The following is a 22,350-nucleotide window of genomic DNA, read 5'->3' as shown; positions in this document are numbered from 1 at the left end:
TGCTGATGGTTCCAACTTTATAAAGCTTACATTTATGCAGGTATAAAAACATTTACATGTATACAGGACCCGTTATAGTTGAGATCCAGGTAGCCAGTTGGAGCTATTCTCTACAGTTGCTGTATTTATTATCCCACTCTTTCTAGTCTTTTTTTTTTTTTTTCCCCTACGTCTTGTTCTTACCATCCCTTAGATATGCTCTCTTTTCCCTGCAGAGCTGTCTTTCTCATGCTGCCTATGCTTGCCATGCCCTTCCTCCCCTGAGTGTGTCCTCCCCCTCAGCTGTGGCTCTAACCACGTTGTGTGCAATGCTTTCTGCCTGCTGTGTATCCATCTTTGCTCCTCTGCTCATCTTCTCTCCTGTACCTCCCTTTTTTTTTTTTTTTTTCTCTGCCTTTGTCTCCTTGTGCCTTATTCTTCTGTCTCCCAAGGGCTGCTTTCCCAGGAGAAGTTAAGTCGAATTGATCTGCCATTTAATTACCTGATGTGTTCATTGCCTGTGCTTGCTGTTTGCAAATAGGCCTGCCTGCAAATCCCTGGGGGAGGTGAGGTTGTGTGGCAATGGGGGAGGCGGGTAGATGGGCTGGCAGCAGCTCAGCCAGAAGGCAGCTTCCTCAGGAACAAAACACCTGCCAGTAACACCTGTGCTCGTAAATGTTTGCTGCCGTCCTTGGCGGGCCCCAGCACTCAGAGAATGAACGTGTCTATTCCATGGCATCAAACCAAGGCAGCTTTCTGGCACTTGTGTAAGCCTCTAACTAGCACTTATACCCAGTACACCACACTCAGTGGAGAAATGGAAGCCAGGAGGCACACACCTCTGTAATTAAGACAGGGATGTGCTGCGAGTCCTCCTTTGGCCCAATAGTTTCTGCTCCCATGGGCCATGTCATTGCACCACCCCATGGGATGGGTTGGTTGCACAGAGGTGTGGATGAAGGAGGATCATGACTTCGCCTTGTTCTGAAACCTTTCACTCCCAAATTTCAAAGCACTTGATCAGAAGCAGACCTGGCTCCAACCTGTATGGTCTCCCATGCAGGCATGTAAGGTTTTCTCTTCCCCATCTAACAGGCATGGAGAGGTCACTGACTCATCCAAGGCTACTGCTACAACTTCTATGTGCATTCAAGATGAAGTCCATTATCTTCTGCTTCTAGACTGCAAACTTGGCCATCTTTTCACAAAGGGATTAAAAGAGGGACTGTGACAGGAATAGACCCACTTAAGACCAATTAAGGGGTAGATGTCTTTGCAGAACTGCTCCTATAAATTGTGCTGATTTGGATTTGACAGCACTGAGTTGACAAAACAATATGGAAAGATCAAACACAAAGACAGCTGGTCTTGCCAAGGAGGCATAACTAAGGATTTTTGCACTGAGCACTGAAAAGATGTCCTTCTCTTTCCCCATACTTGTGTGCGCTTACCTAACTTGTTTGTCACAGAAGGAAAATCGTGGGCTCCATCCCCCTGCAAACACCCGGGAGGCTTTGGTTCACCTCAGTGTAACAGCTGGATGCAAGCTCTAGGCTCCAAAGCTTTGCCAATTAATAGGCATTTTCTTCACTCTTTAAACACCCCATGTGACTTAAGCTTTAGGCAGCAAAGCATTTATGGAAAGAGCAGCCATTCACTAGCATCAGTCAGACTGATTTTTGCTGCTTTCCTAACTACTGTCCATGCTGACCCTTGCTGCTAGCAGACCGACACAAATTGTTGTTCAGGGAATAGAAACAGATTATAGTGTGTGTATAAAAGAGAATATTATGTCAGCTTCATCTGATCAGACATAAGAAATAAATAATTTAAAACTGAATAATAATGCATTAAAAACAACACAGAGGTAATCTGAATTAGCCATAGCAAGAGCTGGCCAGTTGTCTTCATTGCTTTTGTGAAGCAATTTCATTATTTTCTGCGCAGCATCTAGCTAATGGCCTTGCAGACATACTCAATTAATATGGGTTTGGGCCCTTCTGGTGAGCAGGGCTGCACACACAAAATCATATCTGTATTGTTTCTGCTGGGTTTTAGGTGTGTGTATTCAACAGAAGAAATACTATCTGTCCGTTTTTTACTATCTCCCTTTCTCAGACTCCGTTTCTGTCCTTAAAGGCCTTGAGCTCTCTGCTTTATTCCTCTGTTCTCTTTCTCTCAGCATTCATTAAGTCAGCAAGCTCTTTGAGAAAGAAGCTGGTTTTTCACTCTGCATGTGAAATGTGGCCCCGGTTCTATTTGGATCCCAGAACTGCTGCTAAAACTGTGCATGTGCTGCACAGGGAGCACGGGGGGGCCGTGTGCTGATGTGTCTGTGAGCTGTGCATGAAACAAGGCAAGGAGTGTTCATGGTCCTTGGAAGCTCTGAGGATGCATTTCCACTTTCTTCCATGTACTGTGGAGAAAAAAGGACAGTGTGTGGCACAGACAAGTAGACAAAGGCTAACTTAGCAGTTACATTTTAGGATTCTCAGGCCACAGATGAAACAGAGCCATGACTCCCTCTCCATAGTGGCTGGGATAGTATGGTGACAGCACGTGCAGGGCTGGCCAGCCCTGTCCTCCCAGCCCTTCTTGCTTCTGACTTGGAGCTTTATGCACAGAACAATCTTCAGTTCAGTAAAACACCTTTATTCAAAAGCACATGGAAGCTTGTACCTCAGTCTCACTGAAATCAATGGGATTTAAACATACTCTTAACCTTAGTTCTTGAGTATTGTTATATATGGAGTGGCAATTCGTGTTGAGAAGATGGTTGATATTAATAAAGAAGGGGGAGATGTGGGAGTGTGGCCATGGGGGTCAGCAAGCCCCACGGTTGATGATAACATCAGACTCTTAACTATGAGGCCATCAGGAAAGTAAAAGAGTTTAGAGGGAACAAAGAAGGGTGATTCAGGAGACTCCATGCAGTCTCCAGTTTCTTGTTCTCCAGCCATTAAGGCATGGAAGTTTCTGGGTGTTTGCTGTTGCTGTTGCTAGGCAAAGTTGTTTGACCAATGAAAAGTTGTTTTGAAAAGAACTGCTGTGGGCAGAAGGGTATAAGAGGGGAGCCTGCCCTCAAGATTAAAAAAAAAAGGCAATATGATGAAGTTATGTCATCAATAAAGAAGCAGAAAGAAGGAATGAAAAGGAACAGGCTAGCAGAACAGAGACCAGGATGGGTCCAGGCACATTGATTGCCTCATGAGGAGAGGTTAGGCCAAACTCAGCAAACTGCTCAGAGAAGCTCGTACTGAAAGTCGCTGGAAATGGCACACCAGAGCTGGGAAGAAGCTCGAGCTGAGAGAAGCAGAGCCAGCACACAACTGCCCCTCGCTGGTAAGCAGCTGCGCATTATGGGGAATCATACGTCCTTAGGAACAAAGACTGTCCTGGTAACCTTACAGCTTATTGTCCTTATTAACAATCGGACAGTTTATGAGCCTGAAACATGGGACCAAATTGAGGTCAAGGTGTGGGACTCTGCAACTAAAAATGACAAGGTTGTGGTGGGATTGCTTGGCACCTGGTGAGCAGTCTCTGAGGCCTTAAAGAGCCGTGTGGGCCCACAGTCAGACACAGGTGGTTTGCCAGACACTGAGGGAGCTGCGGGCTCCTTCACTGATCCTTCTGCTGTGCCATGGGCCCCTCTGCTGCTACAGCCATCGCAGGCCTTTGCTGTGACACCCCCTGCTGACCTGGATGTGCCTTTAGACCCAGGCCCTATTGGCCTTGAAAAGGAGCTGGATATGCTTTTCTTTGACCTGGGAAGAACGAGATATATAAGGCCCGAAGGCCACGTTGCTTGACAACTTAAAGCGAGACATATTGTTCAAAAGGAATGGAAAATGGAGACTGTTAAGTCATGGAACTTAGAGGATTGTTTGTTACCTTTTCTGATCGTACATATGTATAGGCATACTTGGGTTTAGTATGTAAAAGCAATGTTCTGTATATTTAGAAAGTTTGATGTTTGTGTACGTGTTGGTGGAGCGTAGACTCCCCACGCACCCAGAGCTGTTTACTTGCCTTTTATAAATATTCCTTTTATAAATATTAGTAATTTCAGATTGAGTTGAGACTTCATGTACAACAGTATTCTTCTGAACTGAGTCTTTTAAAAGGATACCAGTCCCTTGGAACTTGCATGAGTTTTGCCTTCTTGAATGCTGCTCCTCATATACTATTGATGGAGCAATCTACTACCCATTAATGCTGCAGATTAAGCCATTTTGCCTGAATCTGTGTTTTCAGTAGACATTTTAACTGCTCATCTTATATGATCTATTTATTTGATTTCCAGTGCCTAGTTACAACATGACAGCAAATCTAAAGCAAATCTATTTATTCTGTCTCCTCAGGCACACATTGACTGCAGAAGGTGGCATGACCTCAGTGTTGGCATTAAAGTACAGCAGTGATGGCCACCCTACAACACAAAACACAGAGGTGGAGAATAAGAAATCTTCAGTCACATGGATGTGGAAGACATGGATCACCTCTACTGGAGTTTCAAGGATGGGACCACAGGAATCTGTCAGCCTTCAGCTGGTAAGTGGACCATCCTTTATGCCTTTCTAGAGGAGAATGAGCACCACCTCGTGATTAAGGTAATTAGTTTATCACTGAGAACCATTGAATAGGAGCCCCAGCTGTAGATGAGGTTTACTCCAAGCAACTCAGGTGATGTCTGTGTGCACACAATTACCCCCAAGTTACCAGCCTGCAAGCCCGGGCTGTGGCTGTGCATTGGACTGGTGGAAATGATATTGAATCTTTTGTGGGTGATGGCTTAGGTGGAGGCTGTTTGTCCTTCCTCCCCATTGCGGAGGATAGGGGTTTTCTGAACATTACCAACAGATCAGTTCCTGTGGCGAGGCACTCCACATTTGTCACTCCACGCCTGTCACTCCTTGTTTGTCACTCTGTCTGTCAGGTCGTCATTCCTTTTCACCCCCTGGCAGGAAGTTGGGAGGTTTTCCTTTGGCAGCTGCTTTTCATACTGGCTCCCTGGAGAGCAGTGATCCTTCTGTGCATCTGCACACAGCTCAACTCCTGTTGTCCAGAGCAGTCCTGTCCTTACAAAGGTTGGACTTCCGTGTGCTCAGGACATCAATTGTACACTGGCGTACATGTCAAGTGCACAATGGAAAGTGCATATATTAGACTTAGGCCTGCAAAAGCAAGGAGTCAGAAAAAGATGTCTGATTGACAGAGAAAGATGTCTGTATAGGTGGTTCAGAGAAGCTCTGCTGCTGGACAAAGAGTAGCAGGACACTGGAAAGTTTTCAGAGGAGGTTAGCTGGGAGGTCACAAGGAAAACCAAACAGCATAAACAAATTCACCAGCGGAGTACAGCTTTTACTCAGAGTGTCATTTAGCAAATCAGTGCAAAAGTACAACATTCCCAGGCCCTTCCCACTGTTCTAGTGCATTCAGACCTTGGTGCCTGAGATCTGGGGAGCATTGACAGTCCCATGGCAATGCCTGCCCTTTCCAGAACATCTCTTGCAAGGTATTTAAAAGCAGCCATACAACTATTAACCCACCTGTAAATCCCCTGCTGCACTGCATGCCAAGTGAGCCTCTTCCGAGGCAGGTGTCTCCCTGATTCTAATCAGCCAAGAGGAAACAGGTTTGGCTGAAAGCTAAAAGGAGATAACCTTTCTATCCAATCACAGATGGCAAGGACTGCCTTTCACCATTGTGTCTTAGGCAAAACCAGCCCTCTGGATGCTCAGGAACAGTTATGGGAACAGCTGCCCTGGGCGCTGTGTGAGATGAGGGCCCAGAGCTATTTCAAGTGTTTTATCATGCTCTTACCATGCCTGACTCCTCATGCAGTCAGAGCCCTGACAGCTTTGTATTTATTTTCTTGCAGAAAGAGGTTAACAACAGGAAGGTGGATGTTTGAAAAGGCTCAAGGATCAATTAGTGGCTTTCTTAACACTGTTTAGATGCTAAAAGGAATTAAGTTTAGGGCAAGAGCTGCCTTGTGAAAAGACTGCCAGCTATTTTGTTAAGCAGTGACACTATATATTCTCAGTATTCTTTCTCTGTTGATGAGCATTGGTAAAGCACAGGAGGGAATGAAGAATTCAAACAATATCAGCAATTTCTTGACTGTGAAGTAAGACACAAAACAGAGATGTAAAACTGCCCCATGGCAAGCTCATCTTCACTTTGCTTTAGTCATGGTGTTGATTTTGCTTCACCTAGCTCTGTGGCTGACTGGTAGACTGTTTCAGCACCACGTGTTCCTGTCCTGGTGAATATGGTATGGAAGGTTTTAGGAGACAGGCACCATCAAACCTCATATTTTTCTTCATCTGGATTGAAATTCTCATAGCCACATATGCACACACAAAAATCCAGTGACTTCTGATCCTGAATAAAGATGAGAAGAATTTAATCTGCCACTTTGCTCTGTGTCTTAAGATATCCACAATTCCGATGTTGTGAGCTCTCATTTGGATTTCTGGCAGCACAACACACGAATTAGATAACTTGTTCTTCTTCCTAATACAATTAGATAATTTTGTGCTGTTTCACCAACCTCTTCTTGTGTGACTTAGGTGACGAGTCTGTGTGTCTGGGACAGGTTTAATGCCTGCCCGCCCACAGGTTCCTCTTAAGCTGTCATTCTACACTGTCATTTTATCAGAGTTCCCACCTGAGACTGTGACTGCAGTGGCGTGCACTTAGTCTGACTTTCAGCTTGAACTGCTTCCAGCATTGCTGCTTTCCTTTTTTTTTTTTCCTTTTCTGATAACTTACAGGTGATCTCACAAATGTTAAGGGAGACTAAAAAGAGGTTCAAAGAGCAGCTGGCCCTGACTGACTATGTTTAACCTTAAAGGAATCTGTCCGTGATAAATGTGCTTGTACAGTGTGGGAGGGATGTTTTACCAAAGACAAGAGCTGTTCCCGTGCTGTCACCTCCCGAACAACTCAAAATCTATGCTTAACACCACAGAGAGAAGGGGGAGGAAATTTCCTTTGGCCTAGTTGTGTCATTGTTTCAAAACACCCAAAAGTCATGTCTGCAGGTGACCCACCAAATCCTCCATATATACATTTTAGAAGCAGCAATTTGCTAAGCTCTGTTTTCCTGAAGGTCATGCGGTTATCAAAGCAGGAATATCACTGGGAGATACAGTTCTGCTTGGACATGAAGGCGGTTTGATTAATTGAATTAAAGAGTTTTCCAGTCTAAAGAGCAACGGTAGTCACTCTTAAATGGACTGCATGATTTTGCATGTCCTGTAATGATTCTGTTGGATAATTGACACTTTCTCTGAGGATTAGCCTAGATGATTTGCAGGACTTTACACTGGGGGCAGAAGGGGAATTACCTTAGCTTCAGAATGGAGCTGTGCCGTAGTGCCCTTAGTTAGCTGTTTTTTCCATAAAGCACCAGTTTTGGAAGAGCATTTGCTATGATGCGATCTCTCACATTTTGCCACAGTGCCGAAGAGGCCTCCTCGTTTTATGAGGATGTCATGTTGTCTGGGAAGATGGGTTGTGCTGCACCTGATTTTGTGTCTGAGGCCAAAGTCCTAGGGAAAATTTTTCAACTGGGCTTAAAGTGATGTAGCCACATCAGCTCTGCTGCTGCACCGTGTTGTTTGCTGAGCAGCCACCTCTGTTCTCCCGGCAGGAGCTCTGGGGGTGTAAGTGGGCTGTAGCTCAGAGACAAGACAGCTAATGCTAGTTTCTTTGAGAAGTAACTGGAACATGTAGCATTGTTTCCATCTTTATTAACAAGGATAAAAATCTATTATTTCTTTTTGATCTTTTCCTGCACACATAGCTTGAAATGCTCTTTTCTGAGTACTTGCCAAGGAACTCAATCGTTTTCTCTCTGAAGAAGCTCTTACTCCTATTATCTGTTGTAATGGAGGCTCTGTATGGGACTGCCTTAAAAGACCACTCAACAGTGTCAGGTACTACAATTCTCCATAGATAGTATTAGCTGCTGGTTTCCTTTTGAGTGCAGTTCAAAGCAGCAGATTTGGTGTAAACAGCAGCACCTGACCTGAGACCAGGTTCTGTCAGAGACTGTGTTTCATGCCCTGTATTTCCCTGATGCTTAGAGCTGACTGTGCAGCTTTTCTTCAGGCTGTTAGCAAAGCACCTTACTGGTGCCCTTATGATTCTGCTCCTCACTTTTACCATGAAATTTTAAGTTTTAACAATTACCCAGCTGTAGGCTTTATCTTAGAGGGGAGTCTGAACAAGATACGGTACAGTGGGATTGGCTATTGAAAGTTTGGGCTAGAAAGAAGCTTCCTCTAGTCAAAGAGTGATGGTTTATAACCTCAGAAGTAATCCTCCATTTTTACTGTATCCAGGGAATTGATGATCTGACAAGAGAGTCTGATTTCTTTCCCAGTTTCCAGATCTAAGAGGTTCTGGACAAGTATCCAGGCCTACTCTGGGTATTCATGCAAGTAGTTCACATGAGACTTATTACAATTACTGGTTTTATTCCAAACTGGAAGGGAAACTTCCTGTCTTGCAGCTCTCCTCACACATGAACTTACTTTTATTTGGATTTACTTTGAGTACAACCATTTGGTGATCTCTTTCATTTCTATCACCCATTTCAAGGGGACGATGCAGTCCTACACAACTGCTTAATTTGCAGTCACAGCCATACGTTGTTGTCCCGAGTTAACAACGCTGTCCCAAGTTAACTACCCCTTCAATGCTAACCTTGTGCTAGTACAGCCAGTAAATCCACCTGGCTTCCCTCTGTTGCTGAAGTTGTTATCTAGGATATGACCTGCTGTGTCTGTTCCCCCAGTGACCTTTTGCTAACCTGGCTATTTAAAGAAACTGCTCCAGAGTTCTAACTTTTACAAATTTTTTTTTTTACAAAATTTTAGTACCTGGGAAATATGCCAGACTGACAGAGAGAGAACTGTGAGTCCTTTTTTTTTTTTTTATTTGGACAGGCACAACATAAGCAACCTACCAAAAGCCCCTTTTCCTCTTTATACATTGCCAGTTTGCCTCAGTCTTGAACAAGAGAGGCCTGAGCAAGACACTTCAGCCCTCCATGTCAATTTAAAGTAGTAGCCTGAATGCCCACAGGTTTGGAAAAATGAGCTGTTTCTTTAGTGATGTAGGTGGCTATCCAGTAGGAGGTGGACTGAGACCATCAGCCAGTTTCCAGCAATAAACATCCATCAGAGCTGTAGTCCACCACTCTGTCAGCTTAAAATCAGGAGCAGACATGCAAGACTTTATATTGCAGTCCTCTGAGACTTCAGTCACAGCCAGCCTTGGGGCTTTTAAAGAGCTCCCTAATCGTCTTTTGCTGTCTTGGAAATCTGTATTCCTACTAATTAGCCAATTATTGGAAAACATGGCTGGACACTGCTTTTGGCAGAATTAGGCTGGCTTTCACCAATTTGTCTCTGTCGTGCATGGCTCTAGAGATGGCAATTTGCTGTTGCCTGCTTAAGTGGTAGCAAAGTGCTGAGGAACTTACAGCTCATCTTTTATACACTTAGAAAGGACTGTCAAGATGATGCAGTGTTGTCTTTCACTCTCCCTTTTCTTGTTTTATGTAGAATTAGAGCCCACAAATGTGAGGAAAAACAGCCATGGCTGCAGTGAAGGCATTGTGCAAGTTTTCCTCCCACAACTCTGCTGGTGTTACTCAGTCTGTGTGTGTGTGTGTGGTTTTTATTTTTTTTTATTTTTTTACTTTTCTTTCCAAAAGTGGGCTCCCACACTGTGCTACAGCCCCTTTATCAAACCAGTTTTCAAACAGCTCCTTCTAGGTGCTGACCTGTAACAGCACCTGAGATGTGCTCTTGCAGGCTCCCGCTGTGGCAGCCCTCTCACTGCAGCAATCCAGGTTAGTCTCCATCCTGGGGAGTGCACCTCCATACCTTGGCGTCCCTAGACCTGGATCTTTCCTAAAAGACAGTTATAACCCTAACAAGGTGTGTAACAGCTTGATTCATTGAACCAGAATGAACAGAATGGCAGATTGAAGAAACCAGCCTAGCTCATAGCTGCACTGAAGGCTTAGCATAGAAAGGGCAGCCTTTGTTCTCCAACTATCCTACTAATGACTAACCTGCTACTGCCCTTTGGTGCTTTCTCCTGCCTGCTTGGGAAGTCATCCTGCGGACACATTACCTGCAGAGAGACCACAGAGAGGTAATCTTACTAAAGGCATCTAGTGAGCTTCTGGAAGTGAGTCAGAAAGCAGCGACAGCAACAAGCATTTCAGAACTCCTTATTAGAGTGACCTTGCTGCGTGTTAAGATGTGCATGTAAAATGGAGATGGACTAAAGCGATACCACAGTTATGGGTATCTCATCTGTCTTTGTCTAGCCAAGCCTTGTCAATCTTCTTTGCTAACTAGCTATAACCAGATAAAATACAAGGACCTCTGTGAAAAACAGTTACTGTAGCAGACAAGATGACTTATGGAGGGCCAGTTTCAGCTGTATTATTAAAGACATACTTTTTTGCATTGTTCTGATGTGAAAACATGGACACTACAACGTAAATCCTTTGGTTTGCTGAAACTGCAGGCATGGTGACAGCTGCATGTAATAATGATCATTTAACACCTTGTTAGTCCTCAGAGACCAAGGCAGGACTAAAGTTGTGTTCTAGGGGATGTGTACACAGTCAGTGGTGTGAACAACTTACAAGATAATGTTTGTACCATTCTTTCTGTCTTTAAATGTTAAGGGAATTGTGTATCTCTATTTAGGTGTATATTGAGTATCTATCACAGTGGCATTTCTGGAATTACAGTCTGTGTTAATCAGGAGGCCATTATTAAACTACAAATCACAGCACAAGTAAGCAACCTTTCACTCAGCCTTGCTTCCAGCTTAGTTTCCTGTATTTACCAAGGCTTATACTCTGTCTGAACGTGCACAAACAGAAGCATCTAGTGCAGAATCGCAAGCAGAAGCTCAACATGTCATTTCAATATCTAAGGACTACCGCTTCCTAAACAGCAAGCTGAGAGATTGAGAGAACAAGCAGTAAAAGAGAGAGAGAGAGATGAAAGGATGGAAAAGAGAAAAAAACTAAAGAGAGGTACCAGTTAAAAGAGAATAGATAATCACATAGAGGAAGAACCAAAACAGAAGCATGAATGTTTAAATGAGGCAGGGAGAGAAGGATGGATGAAGAAAGATTAGAAGGTGAAAAATGAGAATGAAAAATTTCCAGATGTAAAACTGAAATAGAAAAGCATACAACAAAAGGAGATTTTTATTAAAAAGAGAGGAAGAAATTATTGCAAGGCAGGTATAGAAATGATTGTCTGCTGTAAAGAAAGCCCATGACTGGAATACTGCAAAGAGAACAATGACGTGACCCATGGCTAGCAATTTGCACTGCTTCTCGTTAATGCTGAGATGCTAATGGCTACCTTCCCCAAATCCCCTCTTTCCTGGGGTACCCTTTCTTTTTGAAATGTTCAACATCAAATACAAAAGTCGGCCAGTTTTACCAAGAGGGACTACATCCCTGCTGTGCTGATCTTTCATGTTGAGTTGGCTGTTCCAGTCAAGTCTGAGTCTTTATCAGTCAACACCAGGCTTTGCCTTTAACGTGTGCTACCTGCTTTCCCGTTATTGTTATTACTACCACCACTTTGTTCTGTAAGTTCATTTAGACCTTGATCATGGTCAAATTCAACTGTGACAGTCAATCATTGTCAGAAAAAACGTGAAGTAATAATAAGCAAATGAAGGAATGCTATTCCTTGTTCCACCCCCCCAAAAAAAAGGTCTGAAAAACGTAATTTTCATCGCGAAACTTCCATTTACTGAAGCTGTTCCTGGAAATTTTAAAATCAGCCAAGAAGCAGAGATGGGCACATAGCAATTCCCTGAAGCTGAGCATTATCTGGAAGACTGTTGTTGACATCGCCACAGTGTAAGCACGCAGTCTAATGGCTACAGGCAAAAAGTAATTTGTGTTTTTATCCGTTGAGAAGGATCACCTCGGGTAGCACAGTGCTTCCTAATATATTGTTGAGGTGTTAAAGGAAGAGTGCCTCCTACGGACTTGCCACCTCCACAGCTGCAGGGGTTTTTGAGCAACCATACTCAGAAGCCGTCTTGTAAAGGCTGATGTGCCCTGGCCCTACGCTCATAAAATCACAGTCGGCGTTACGTGGCTGCAGCCCAGGACCAGAACAGACAGCTGTTTGCATGCTAGCAGATGGAGAGCCCTGAACCCACAAAAATCCATGTGTGTACATATTTTAGAAGGGATGTGCTCTCTGGGAATATGTGCTGTCTGCCTCTCACGTGAACTTTCTATTTCTGCTGTGTTTTCTATTAGTCTTCATGATTGTTAGGCCTCTGCTCTTTTCTGTTTTTATTGTTGCGACCCTGACATAGCCAAACAAGGCCCCGGGTTCAGTACTTCCAAATCAGCCTCCGCAAACTTGACTAGCTAGATCTCCACAGGGAACAAAGTCACATAGATTTCTGTGACAAAACCCATTGGTCTGACAGGGACTGAGATAAATGTGCCTCCAAAAGTTAAAGCAATAGAAATCCGGATCCGCAATGCAAGATTTCAGTGACAAAAACAGGGAGCTGACAGGGACTCAGACAAATCCATCCATGCCGAGTGACTGTGCATCCCTTCCACACACAACTGCCTGCTTAAAGAGATAGCGGTGAGAGATCCCCACACAGCATCTAGCACAGCATCGGCATTTGTTAGGAGATTAGTGTCGGGCGAGAGAAATACCCAATTAAAGAGGTATTACACTGCCATTGGGGGATTGAGAGTAAGTAGCAATAATCATGCCAGCCACTGCCACAATAGCAGTGCTGTGAAGGGAAAAAAAAAAAAAAGGAATGCAAAAGAGGTTGAAAAAGAAAGAGAAAGCAGAGCATATTCTTGGGTTTGGGTCTGTGGCAATGAAATAGCTCAAAAGAAGATAACCAGCTCAGATGCCAATTAAAAAAATGCATGGGATCAGGACAGAAAGCAGCCTACACAACAAAATAGCAACTGTACCATTTAAGGTCCATGAGTTCTCATCCAGCTGGGAGAGGAACAGGAGAAGCAGTGACTGCAAAAAGTGATAGAAGCTGGAGCTTAACAGAGGCTCTCGGTGCATTTACACTGCCACGTAGCACAGACTGCTTAAGACAAAAAAAAAACAACATCAGGGCATGAGGGATGCCTTTCTGGAGCAGACCAGTGGTCCATTTGGCCCAGTGTCCTGTCTCTCACAGCAACCAGAGGACATTGGGAACCTGTGAGCACGTCCTGCTGTTGTCACCCCTCATTCACAAATGTTGGATCAGGGGTGCCGGAGGATACACCACTGCCTGGGTTTCAGTATCCATTTGTGGATCTGTTCATGAGTTTGTCCAGTGCCTTTTGAACCTGGTGGCACCATGTACCTCCCTTGAAGACTGGCCAGAGAACAAGGTGATTCCTATTTAATAAAGGCAAGGATTAAGAAGGTGTCTGGGGCTCAGGTGGTAGCCTAATGCTCGGGAAACTCAGGCTCCATTCCCTGCTCTGTTGTAGACAAGGTGCTCAGAGTGAGGCTTTTAGGTACTTAAAGATGACAATTTTCAGAAACAGTGTCTAATTCCCATTGAAATCAATCAAAAACAAATGGACTTCTAGGGCTTTTCAATGCAATGATTTCAATTGCAGTGATGCATTTTATGTTTTTGAAAAGTGTATCAGTCAACTCTGCATCCATAGGCTACTTAAGGACCTTTAAAAACTTGCGTTTGGTCTCTGTGCCCCAATTTCCAGTTGTAAGGGGAGGATGACAGCAGTGCTTCCCTCATGGGGGCTGTGTGATGACAAGGAGAAACACGTTAGACTGTGAAGGGTTCGCCTGCTAAGGCAAAGGAAGGACATGTAAGGGCCTGAACCATCTAACAAAGACAGAAAAGGGCTGTCGGAGGCTCACGTTTGCCAGAGGCACCCAACTGAATACAAACCAGCAAAGTGGGCAACTGACCTTCCCTCACGCACAGAGCAGCCATGCACACGTGGCAGTGTAACTACGGTAGAGCTGGAGGAGAAAGTTTTGGAGGGGAACAGTAAAGAGCAGACCCAAGGATGCTGCAGCCAGTGCTCTCTCTGTTTCTGTGTCTCTGAGCCTGAAATGTACCAGCCATGCTGAATCCAATGAATGACAACCCCCTGAATGGGGTCAGCTCTTTTGCCCCAACATGCTCCCTAGCTAAACAGAGGGCCTGACTCCTCCGTGGTCCTGGCAAACTTCTGTACGACCTACATCAGCTCCTGTGCTCACGCTGGCTGACGGGGGATTGCTGGGGCTGAGCGGAGGCACCAGGCTGCCATGTCAGTCCAGGTGCTGACTCCTCGTCCTCCAATGGTAAAGCACTGGCAGCTCTCCCAAGGTGGCAGGTGGCATTCCGGTTTCTAATGTCAGTTGTCACGAAACTTGTCAATGACTGGAAAATCACGGCACGTGCTTGCTGTGGAACATGTGAGGGCGATGCTCCCTGCGTGGCAGCAGGAGAATCTACAGCTGCATTTCCCTGTCCCTACCAGAGGCACGGGGATTTATCTTGCTTGCTTCCCCACTTTCTGCACTACCTGCTAACCATTCCAGCCGCATGTCTGGTCTCAGGTTGCTTATCAGTTTTCTTTCCTAGGAACATGAAATAACAAAAGCCCTTCATGCACCGAGGTCATTTTTCTGGAAGGGATAAAACACTGCTGCTGCCAGCCGCTCTATTTACAGCTTAGAGCTCAGCGTCCTGTTGTTGTTACTGTGAGCACCAGTCCTCTCAGATGCACTGCACACGATGGCAAAATAGCAACTCTTCAGTGTAGTGATTTGCCTTTTAGGGAGCATACGGTATTGGTTAAGGCAGCATAACCCACAGACCAGAACGCTCCTGTGGGATGAGCATTAACCTTTTGGCTCGCCAGATGCTGGCTGAGTCTGGGCCAACTTGCTGAATGAGCTGCAGTTTTTCACTTTTGTCTTCCTGACTGGTTTCAGTGCTAACTGGTTTAAGCAACTTGTTGACCTTAGATCTAATGACTACAGAAATGCAATGGATTCACGTGTAACTGAGTGGTAGTGCCATCACGTGCCAGGAAAGGACCTCCTGCTAATGCCAGCTGCAGGTGATTCCCCTTTGGCTTAGAGGGCCAGGGTCTGTCTTTTAATATGTACAGGAAGCGTGTGTGATTTACCTGTTAATAGCATCCATCTCTGGTACATTTCCTTGCAGGGTTATTTAATGCTTAAAAAAGAGCAGTCTCATCATGGAGTCATTCTGCTGCTGCAGCCCATCACCTATAATGACTGTGGGTTCAGGCTGTTCGTGTACTGGGTGAGCAGCACTCAGGGAAGCTCCTGTGCTGCAAACAAGCTGTAAGACATAGGGTGTGCTGCAGCTTGGTGATGCACTGCTTGGACACCACACCCAGGTGAGCAGTGCCTTCCCTAGAAAGACTGCCTTCCCTCTGCAGAGCCCTGTACATCCCTTTGATGCTGCCCCTTGGCATTTGGCTGAGCAAGGGAGCTGGAGGCCTGGGGTAGCCATCCAGCCACTGGCTCCTGCATGCCGTGTGGCCTCTGCACTGCCAGTAAGTGATTTCAGCTGCATTGACACTCTCCTCAACATGCTCTGGTGCTTTTTGTTTTGTGTGAGGGTTTGGGCTTGCATCAGAAATAGAACAGAACAAAATAGGTTGCAGAGTGGAGCTCTGAATTTCCCCAGCCTAGAGGTTCCTGCCTTGTGGTGATGTGCAGCACAAAAGTGACAAGGGGGGAAAAGGGTGTGTGTGCTTTAACCCAATGTGTCTCCTGGGTTTATAGGGGTCTAATTAAGGTTATAAGTGTTATTATGGCAATGTATCTTCCCCTTACCCAGTTTAAAGTGAAAAAACTTCCAAAAACCCTAGTACTTGCAGCATTTACAAAGCCCTTTATTAATTATGTTCTTCACAGTTGCATCATATTCGTCTTGTATCACCCAGTTTCTTAATCAGTGGTAACTGCACCTCTATAATGAAAAGAAAACAAAAATGTTTCACAGAGCTGGGCACCCCAGCAGACAGAAGCTCTAAACTGGAGTCTTAGCTCTGCCACAAATGAGGCGTTTCATCTTCTGCTCCCTCTCTCAACAGCGGAGATGCCAGCACTACTTCAGCTATGAAACAGAGGTGTTAAGTGTCTTGAAAGGGCTGTGAGGTTCCAGAGGTGTGTAAAGCATCATTATTATTGCTATTTTTATAGATAAGAAAAAGCATGTTTGTGGCAAACAACAAAAAAGTGTTTCCCAGCTTTGAATGTGATGTATAGAAAGAGCTATATTGTTCAGCTATTATGGTACCTCGTAACAATGAAATATTGGGTGTTCCTCAAGTTGTGTTAGAGCTGCAAAATGTATCTCCTGAAATATTAGATACGCCAGACAGCTGGGGTGTAAATAATAAGCATGTGCATAGTTAGCATTTTAGAGGCACAGCAAAGCCATTCATTCAAAGGCCATCTTGAGCCTTTGCTTCCTAGGAGTACTGTTGTCTCTCCAAATGCTCTGGAAACACTCATTATTTAATATACCTGTGAACAGGTTTCCTTCACCTGACTCAGGACTATTTTCTCAAGAGAGGTTAAGCTGTACTTCAGGTAGCAATGTGCCCTCAAACCAGAAAACAATTTAGTGAGGCTTTCATAGCAATATTAATCTGGAGTAGGTGTTTGCATCAAAACACTTCAGGCTAGGTCTCTGACTCTAAAAATCTCTGATATTTATAAATATACACATTTATAGAAACTGCAGGTGTATGTATATTAGGGGTTTGAGCATAATGGTCATGCACGTCTCATTTTTGGTTTTCATGCTTTCCTGTTTAAGTATTCTAGAAAATTTATTTTAAAATGAAATTCCCATTTAATTATGTAATTCAGACAGTGGAGCTTTAGCTCCACTTTCATTGAGTGAAAGCCGTAGATATGGTTAGGTCCCTGATAAAATAGGTGAGATTTGACAGTGCCATTTTAGGAAATTTGCTTGGATTATTTTTGTATGCACCCTTCCTCCCCACTGAACTTGTAATTAATGCAATGCAATGGGTGCACAGCCTGTTAGACTGATGCCACTCGTTTAGCTGTACCCTAAAAATAAGCCCACGCAGAAGTGTATTATTCCGACTGGCAGGCTGTTTGCTCTGAGGGAGGGAGCAGATTTGGGGGACAGCAGATGAGCTGTGTTATTTTAATGGGGCTTTGTTTTCGCTAAGGATCTATAAGTGTCTGTAGGCCACTGTCATATGCAGTATCCTCTCCACTCCATTGTAAAGGGAGGTTTTTTTAATGCAGGAAACCATGCCTTTTTCAGCAAGCAAAGGAGACACTTTTTCATTCCACACATGTGAGACCTGCAGCACTCAGGAACACAAGTTAATTGCACAGCGGTCAAGAAATAAGGCAAATATTGAAATGCATAGTACTGTGCAATCTGTAGTCGTCTCACTTCGTCTACCCACTTTCCTCAAGTCTGAGCACTGATCACAGCAAAGCACTGTTTTATTTTCCTTTCTTTTTTTTTCTCTCCTCCTTGGCTTATCCTGTCAAACCTTCTGTATCCCAAATGCCGGGTGTGTAAAGCAGCACCCTGCTGGAATCAGTGAAAAGCATCAGTGCACACAGCCACAAGAGACACTCAGCAACATCTCCATTGTATGCTCCGTTATGCGAGATGAAGAGACAAAAAGTAAAAACTCAAGGGAGCAAAAAGCCTTGCATTCGTTTCAGTATCATGATGCTGGTGCGGCTGTCAGTGTTTTCTGGAATTTGTACACATTATAAAATGTGATCTCTGTAAGTTTTTATTGATCTTGTCTCAGAGGCAGTGATTAATAGTACTTTCATCCCCAAATGTCAGATCTGCTCACAAACCTGAATCTTCCCTCCCATGCTAGCATTCCTCCAGTCACTGGAAGGATATGAGAGGAAACTGAAGCCGAGGGGGAATGGTCGCAAAGACCACATCACCACCACATGTGAATCCATTAACCCCCTCAAGTTCATTTATTACTTCTTATTACAGTACCATTTTGCATCAGCTAAGTGATGGGCATCTGTATTAGATTTTGTGCTGATGATATAAAGGGGGTTCTCATTTCAAAGAATTTAGTGCCTAATGAGCTGTACATGGCGATAGTATCAAACTATATACAAACACTATTAGGACTACACTGCCTGGAGACAAGAATATATGTAAGTGGTGCATTTAATTCTAGTAGGACTCCACTGGATTTCGTTTCTTGGGCAGGGAGGCTATTACTTTCTAATCACTAATCAAACAAAAGGTGATGCAGCACGAATCCATCAGCTGCATACCTACTGCTGGTCCCTGCTAATTTGTGTGTTGAGGTTTTAATCTTTGTTATTCTGTTCTTTAGTGCTGAAGCTGAGGGCAGCTACAGTTCATTGGTATTTTTAACTCAAAGCCAGTTGCTCATCACAACTGGAAGAGTTGTTTTTTTAGCAAAACTGGAAAAAAAATATCTTTTTTTCTAAAGTTCAGGCTCAGAGATGTGTGGTATTAAACTGACTACCTGATTTCGCGGCTCGAGGTATGCTGAAGTACCTAAATACCTGTGGAGCTGTCTTAAACACCCACTAGAGGGGAAAAACAAAGATAATGTGCATTGCTGCTCTGCTTGTGAGTCTGTGAGCAGTCAGAAGTGTTGCAGCTAAATTGCTGTTAAAGGTGAAAACTGCTAAGGGTTGGGCTGGTTTTGGAGTGAGTGATTTTTCCAAACACCACGTGAGATGACAAGGAATTGAAACCAATTGTTACCAAAATAAATTATTTCCCTCCAATTTTTCCTGTAAGACAGGAAAAAAAAATCCAGGAGCTTCTGAAGTTGAGAGAACTTCTGGGATAGAGGTCGAGGGAACCAATCAATAACTAAAAGGATTAAAAATGAAATTGAATGCTTTTCTCTGTTGCTCATCAGAAAATGGGAGTGGGCTATGGCTCAGTTTGCTTGCCACTGACACAGCTATTGCTGCCTACCAGCAGGTCAGTAGCATTGGATTATATCTATGTATGTATTATATGTTGCCAGTGTCGACAGCATCACAGCCCAGTCCCTCTCCCCACAGTCGCACTCAGATGCATCCCTCCTGAGCACAGCCTGCTGCTTTATCCCTGTGTGCTGCATGTGGGTGTCAGCAAGTGATCCTGAGGTGCTGAGGCTGGAGCTAACAGCCTGCATCTGGGGCTATGTCCCTAGCAGAGATGTTAGCTTATTAACTGGTGATGAACTTATCTTTCCTAGCAGTTTTGCTAACGTGCTTTCTCTATAGATCCATTATGTGTGGATCCACAAAGGATGTACATGTGCTGCTGCAAAAACTATGCTTCCAATTTCCTACAAAATCATTCTGTTCGGATACGTTTTGTGAGACTGAAGACACAATGCAGGAAATATTTGTGTAATAATTACTTGTGGAAGGCCAGTATCTGAACGAGTCAGAAATTAATTTGGAGGAATGTGTATGTGATTAGTCTGAGTGCTGATGCTATCTTGATGAGTACTTCCCTTCACTTGTACTGGCTCTTCTTCATACGGAATACAGAACAGCAACTGTAATGCTGAGTTAATGAAGATTTTTTTTTTTTTTTTTTTTTGTGGAAGGCATATATATAATTGCAGGGAAATAAAACATCTGTGCAATGTATATTACATATCTGTATCTGTCCTTAATTGTTACATTTTTTCCCCTTGGATTCTAGAACTGCAGCCTGTGGAGGGTTATTGAATCTTTATTGCTTCTAAGTTCCTGGATTGATATTTGGAAATAGCAGCTATGTAACATCACTGATCAGATTTTGCTTTCTGCACACTGCAGCTTTAAATTTCTAAAAAGTTGAAGCAGCATGTTAAAATAAGAAGCGGGTGCAGTCTCCACTTCCTGGAGACTTTGCTTTTGTTCCTTCTTGGTTTTAGTCTAAAATAAGTCATTCAGAATAAAGCCTATTTTTGTTCTTTGTGGGTGGAAAAAACTTACCTCCCTCGGTTCTCATACTGTGCACATCACCGTGATATATGTACACCGAGTGTTAGTATCTGGGAGATAGCAGATAAAGCCTTCAGGTACTTTGATCTACTAGGCAAGTGTTAGAAGTAGGAATAAAGTTTTCTCTTTAAAAATGGAGATGCTGAGGTATTTACAGCCCTGGGCTTTCCACCCCCCAGCACGTTGTAAACGTAGGAAACGTGTGACAAGAAAACTTGCACCGCTGCATGAAGAAAGCCACCCTTAGTGTGGAATGGAGCTTGTGGAAGGCATGGACATGAAACTCAAGGGCTTAGGAGAAGGTGTGCTGTGGTCAGCCAAGAGGGCAAGCATTATTGCTAGAGCCCACATAGGAGGTCCTTAAATTGCAGAAGTAGAAAATAGAGTTTAAGAGGTCATTTATTCCTTTTCCTCTGCTCCCCAAGGCAGGATCTTTAATACCCAAACCATTTTTGACAGATGACTCTTTAGCCTGTTCAGAAAAATTCAAGTGATGGAGACTTCACAACTTCCCAAGGCAATCTGTTCCAGTGCTCAACTGTCCTAACCATTATTCACATTTAATTTGTGTAGGACGCAAAGGCTGACACAGCTTCTGTACTAAAAGAAAGGGAATTTTAGAAAAAATGGGATCTTTCAGTGAGTTGGTTCTGTGATGTGAAAGATGGTTCCTTCCCAGCACACAGTGCTTTGTGACCAAAGTTGGGCAGACGCAAAATCACCACTTCCAGAGCTGCTTTCCAGCCTGAGGACCCAGGAACTCCTCTCTCCTTGGGATGTGAGGCTGGAGCATGGCTGCCAGCGCATTCCTTGCTCTGCAGAAAATTTTGTATGATTAGTACTTAAGAATTTCATATTTTTTTCTGGGATTTCTGGACATGTGTATAACACGAGACCTACAGAAGGGTGGGACAGCAGCATGTGAAGAGCAACTGTGGGGATATTTAGCACCCACCTGTGATGTCTGCAGGGAGGGAAGGAAGAACAGACAGGAGGGAATAGAATAAGATGTGAGAATGTCTGAGGGATATTAAAAACATTCACATAAAGGAGAGAGGCAAAGACACATAGAAAGAGACTCGGAGTACTGGTAGCTGTATGCTGTTGTCAAAGTGAGGATGCAGGCACTCACCTACAATTTGTGTCTGTGTCAGTTCCCCTCTGCAGAAGCGCTGCTACGTGGACTGGAAGTGCTGATGTGGTAAGCTGTCATGCAGGGCGTTTCAGCCATGAGTTGTAATTCATGTTACATTTGTGTGGGATTCTCAAGAAGTGGTCCAACACGGTTCTTCTGGACCAGCAGCTGCTCGTTTGTTCTGCAGGGCAGGAGCTGTCTCTTACTTTGTGCCACACCCGATCAGCGCCCTGTGCTGCCACTGACCAAACCCTAAGAGCAATGACACGTTTTTCTTTAGTGAAATCAGTTCAGAGAGAAAACCTGCAGGCCTAGGAGGGTGTCCTGCTAACAACTGCACCCTCACAATTGCAGCTGAGGGGTGGTGAGTGTTACTGGCACAGCTTGAATGGTTAAAAAAACACAGCACGGCCTTGCTCTTGTTAAGATAGTTTGGTGTCTCAAAGAAGCATCTCTGGTAGACAAAGGGCAGCTGGATTTATTCAGATTTCGGACTAGAGAAAATATCCAGTCTTGTTTAGCAAGCCCTTACTGGAGATTTGGAATCTGAAGGAGACAAAGCCACCGAAGACCCTGGTTGAATGTGCACAGCTAATTACTTTTCTAGATGTATGCAGGGTGGCTGAGGTGCTCCCCATACACCTGTTGTGCATAGCATATGTCCCCAAATACCCTTTTTTAGATGGTCTGAGAGCTCTCCCCTGCCTATACCTTTGTTTCCCTCGCTGGAGAACAGCGTATGTGGACGCCCACACCTTCAGTCCCTCTCATAGCCTGTGCAAGGTGGGCACTGCGTGGGGAGCAGCTCAGGGCTGTGACAGCACCCTCTGTGACAGGTAGCTGCTTTTGTATTGCTTTCCTGGCATCTTGGGCTAACAAGCCATTCTCAGCCCTCAGAACTCTACCGTCAAAATTTTAACCGATGACTGTTAAATTTTACTGTTGCATTTGGTTTGGATCTGCCTCAAATTAAATCTGCCCTCGGTGGCTCTTTGCAATGCCATCTGCCGGCAGGGATCCGGGGAGCCAGGAGCTCTACCTTAGCCGACCTCGGGATCGGGCAGCTTTCCCCGAGCTCTTTGTGGCTGAAGCTGATAAGATCTTCCCTCAGCTCCCATTCTGACAGGTATTTCAGTGCATCAGTAATATTTTAATTAAGGTGGCCAAGTGGAGTAA

At 44.3% G+C, this 22,350-nt stretch overlaps 1 protein-coding gene across 1 annotated transcript in view; it reads left to right on the top strand.

The window, feature by feature from the left end:
• The first annotated feature begins 2,987 nt into the window (after nucleotides 1–2,987).
• Nucleotides 2,988–22,350, top strand: part of LOC101796407 (high mobility group protein HMG-I/HMG-Y) — a 63,478-nt gene continuing 44,115 nt past the window's right edge. Inside the window, exons 1-2 of the mRNA XM_072044375.1 lie at nucleotides 2,988–3,321; nucleotides 4,344–4,533. The gene's annotated coding sequence lies outside the window, so the exon portion shown is untranslated. The remainder of the gene's footprint in view (nucleotides 3,322–4,343; nucleotides 4,534–22,350) is intronic.

Source organism: Anas platyrhynchos, chromosome 13 (genome assembly GCF_047663525.1).
Source record: "Anas platyrhynchos isolate ZD024472 breed Pekin duck chromosome 13, IASCAAS_PekinDuck_T2T, whole genome shotgun sequence".
NCBI lineage: Eukaryota > Metazoa > Chordata > Aves > Anseriformes > Anatidae > Anas > Anas platyrhynchos.
This window is presented reverse-complemented; position numbering and strand designations above follow the sequence as displayed.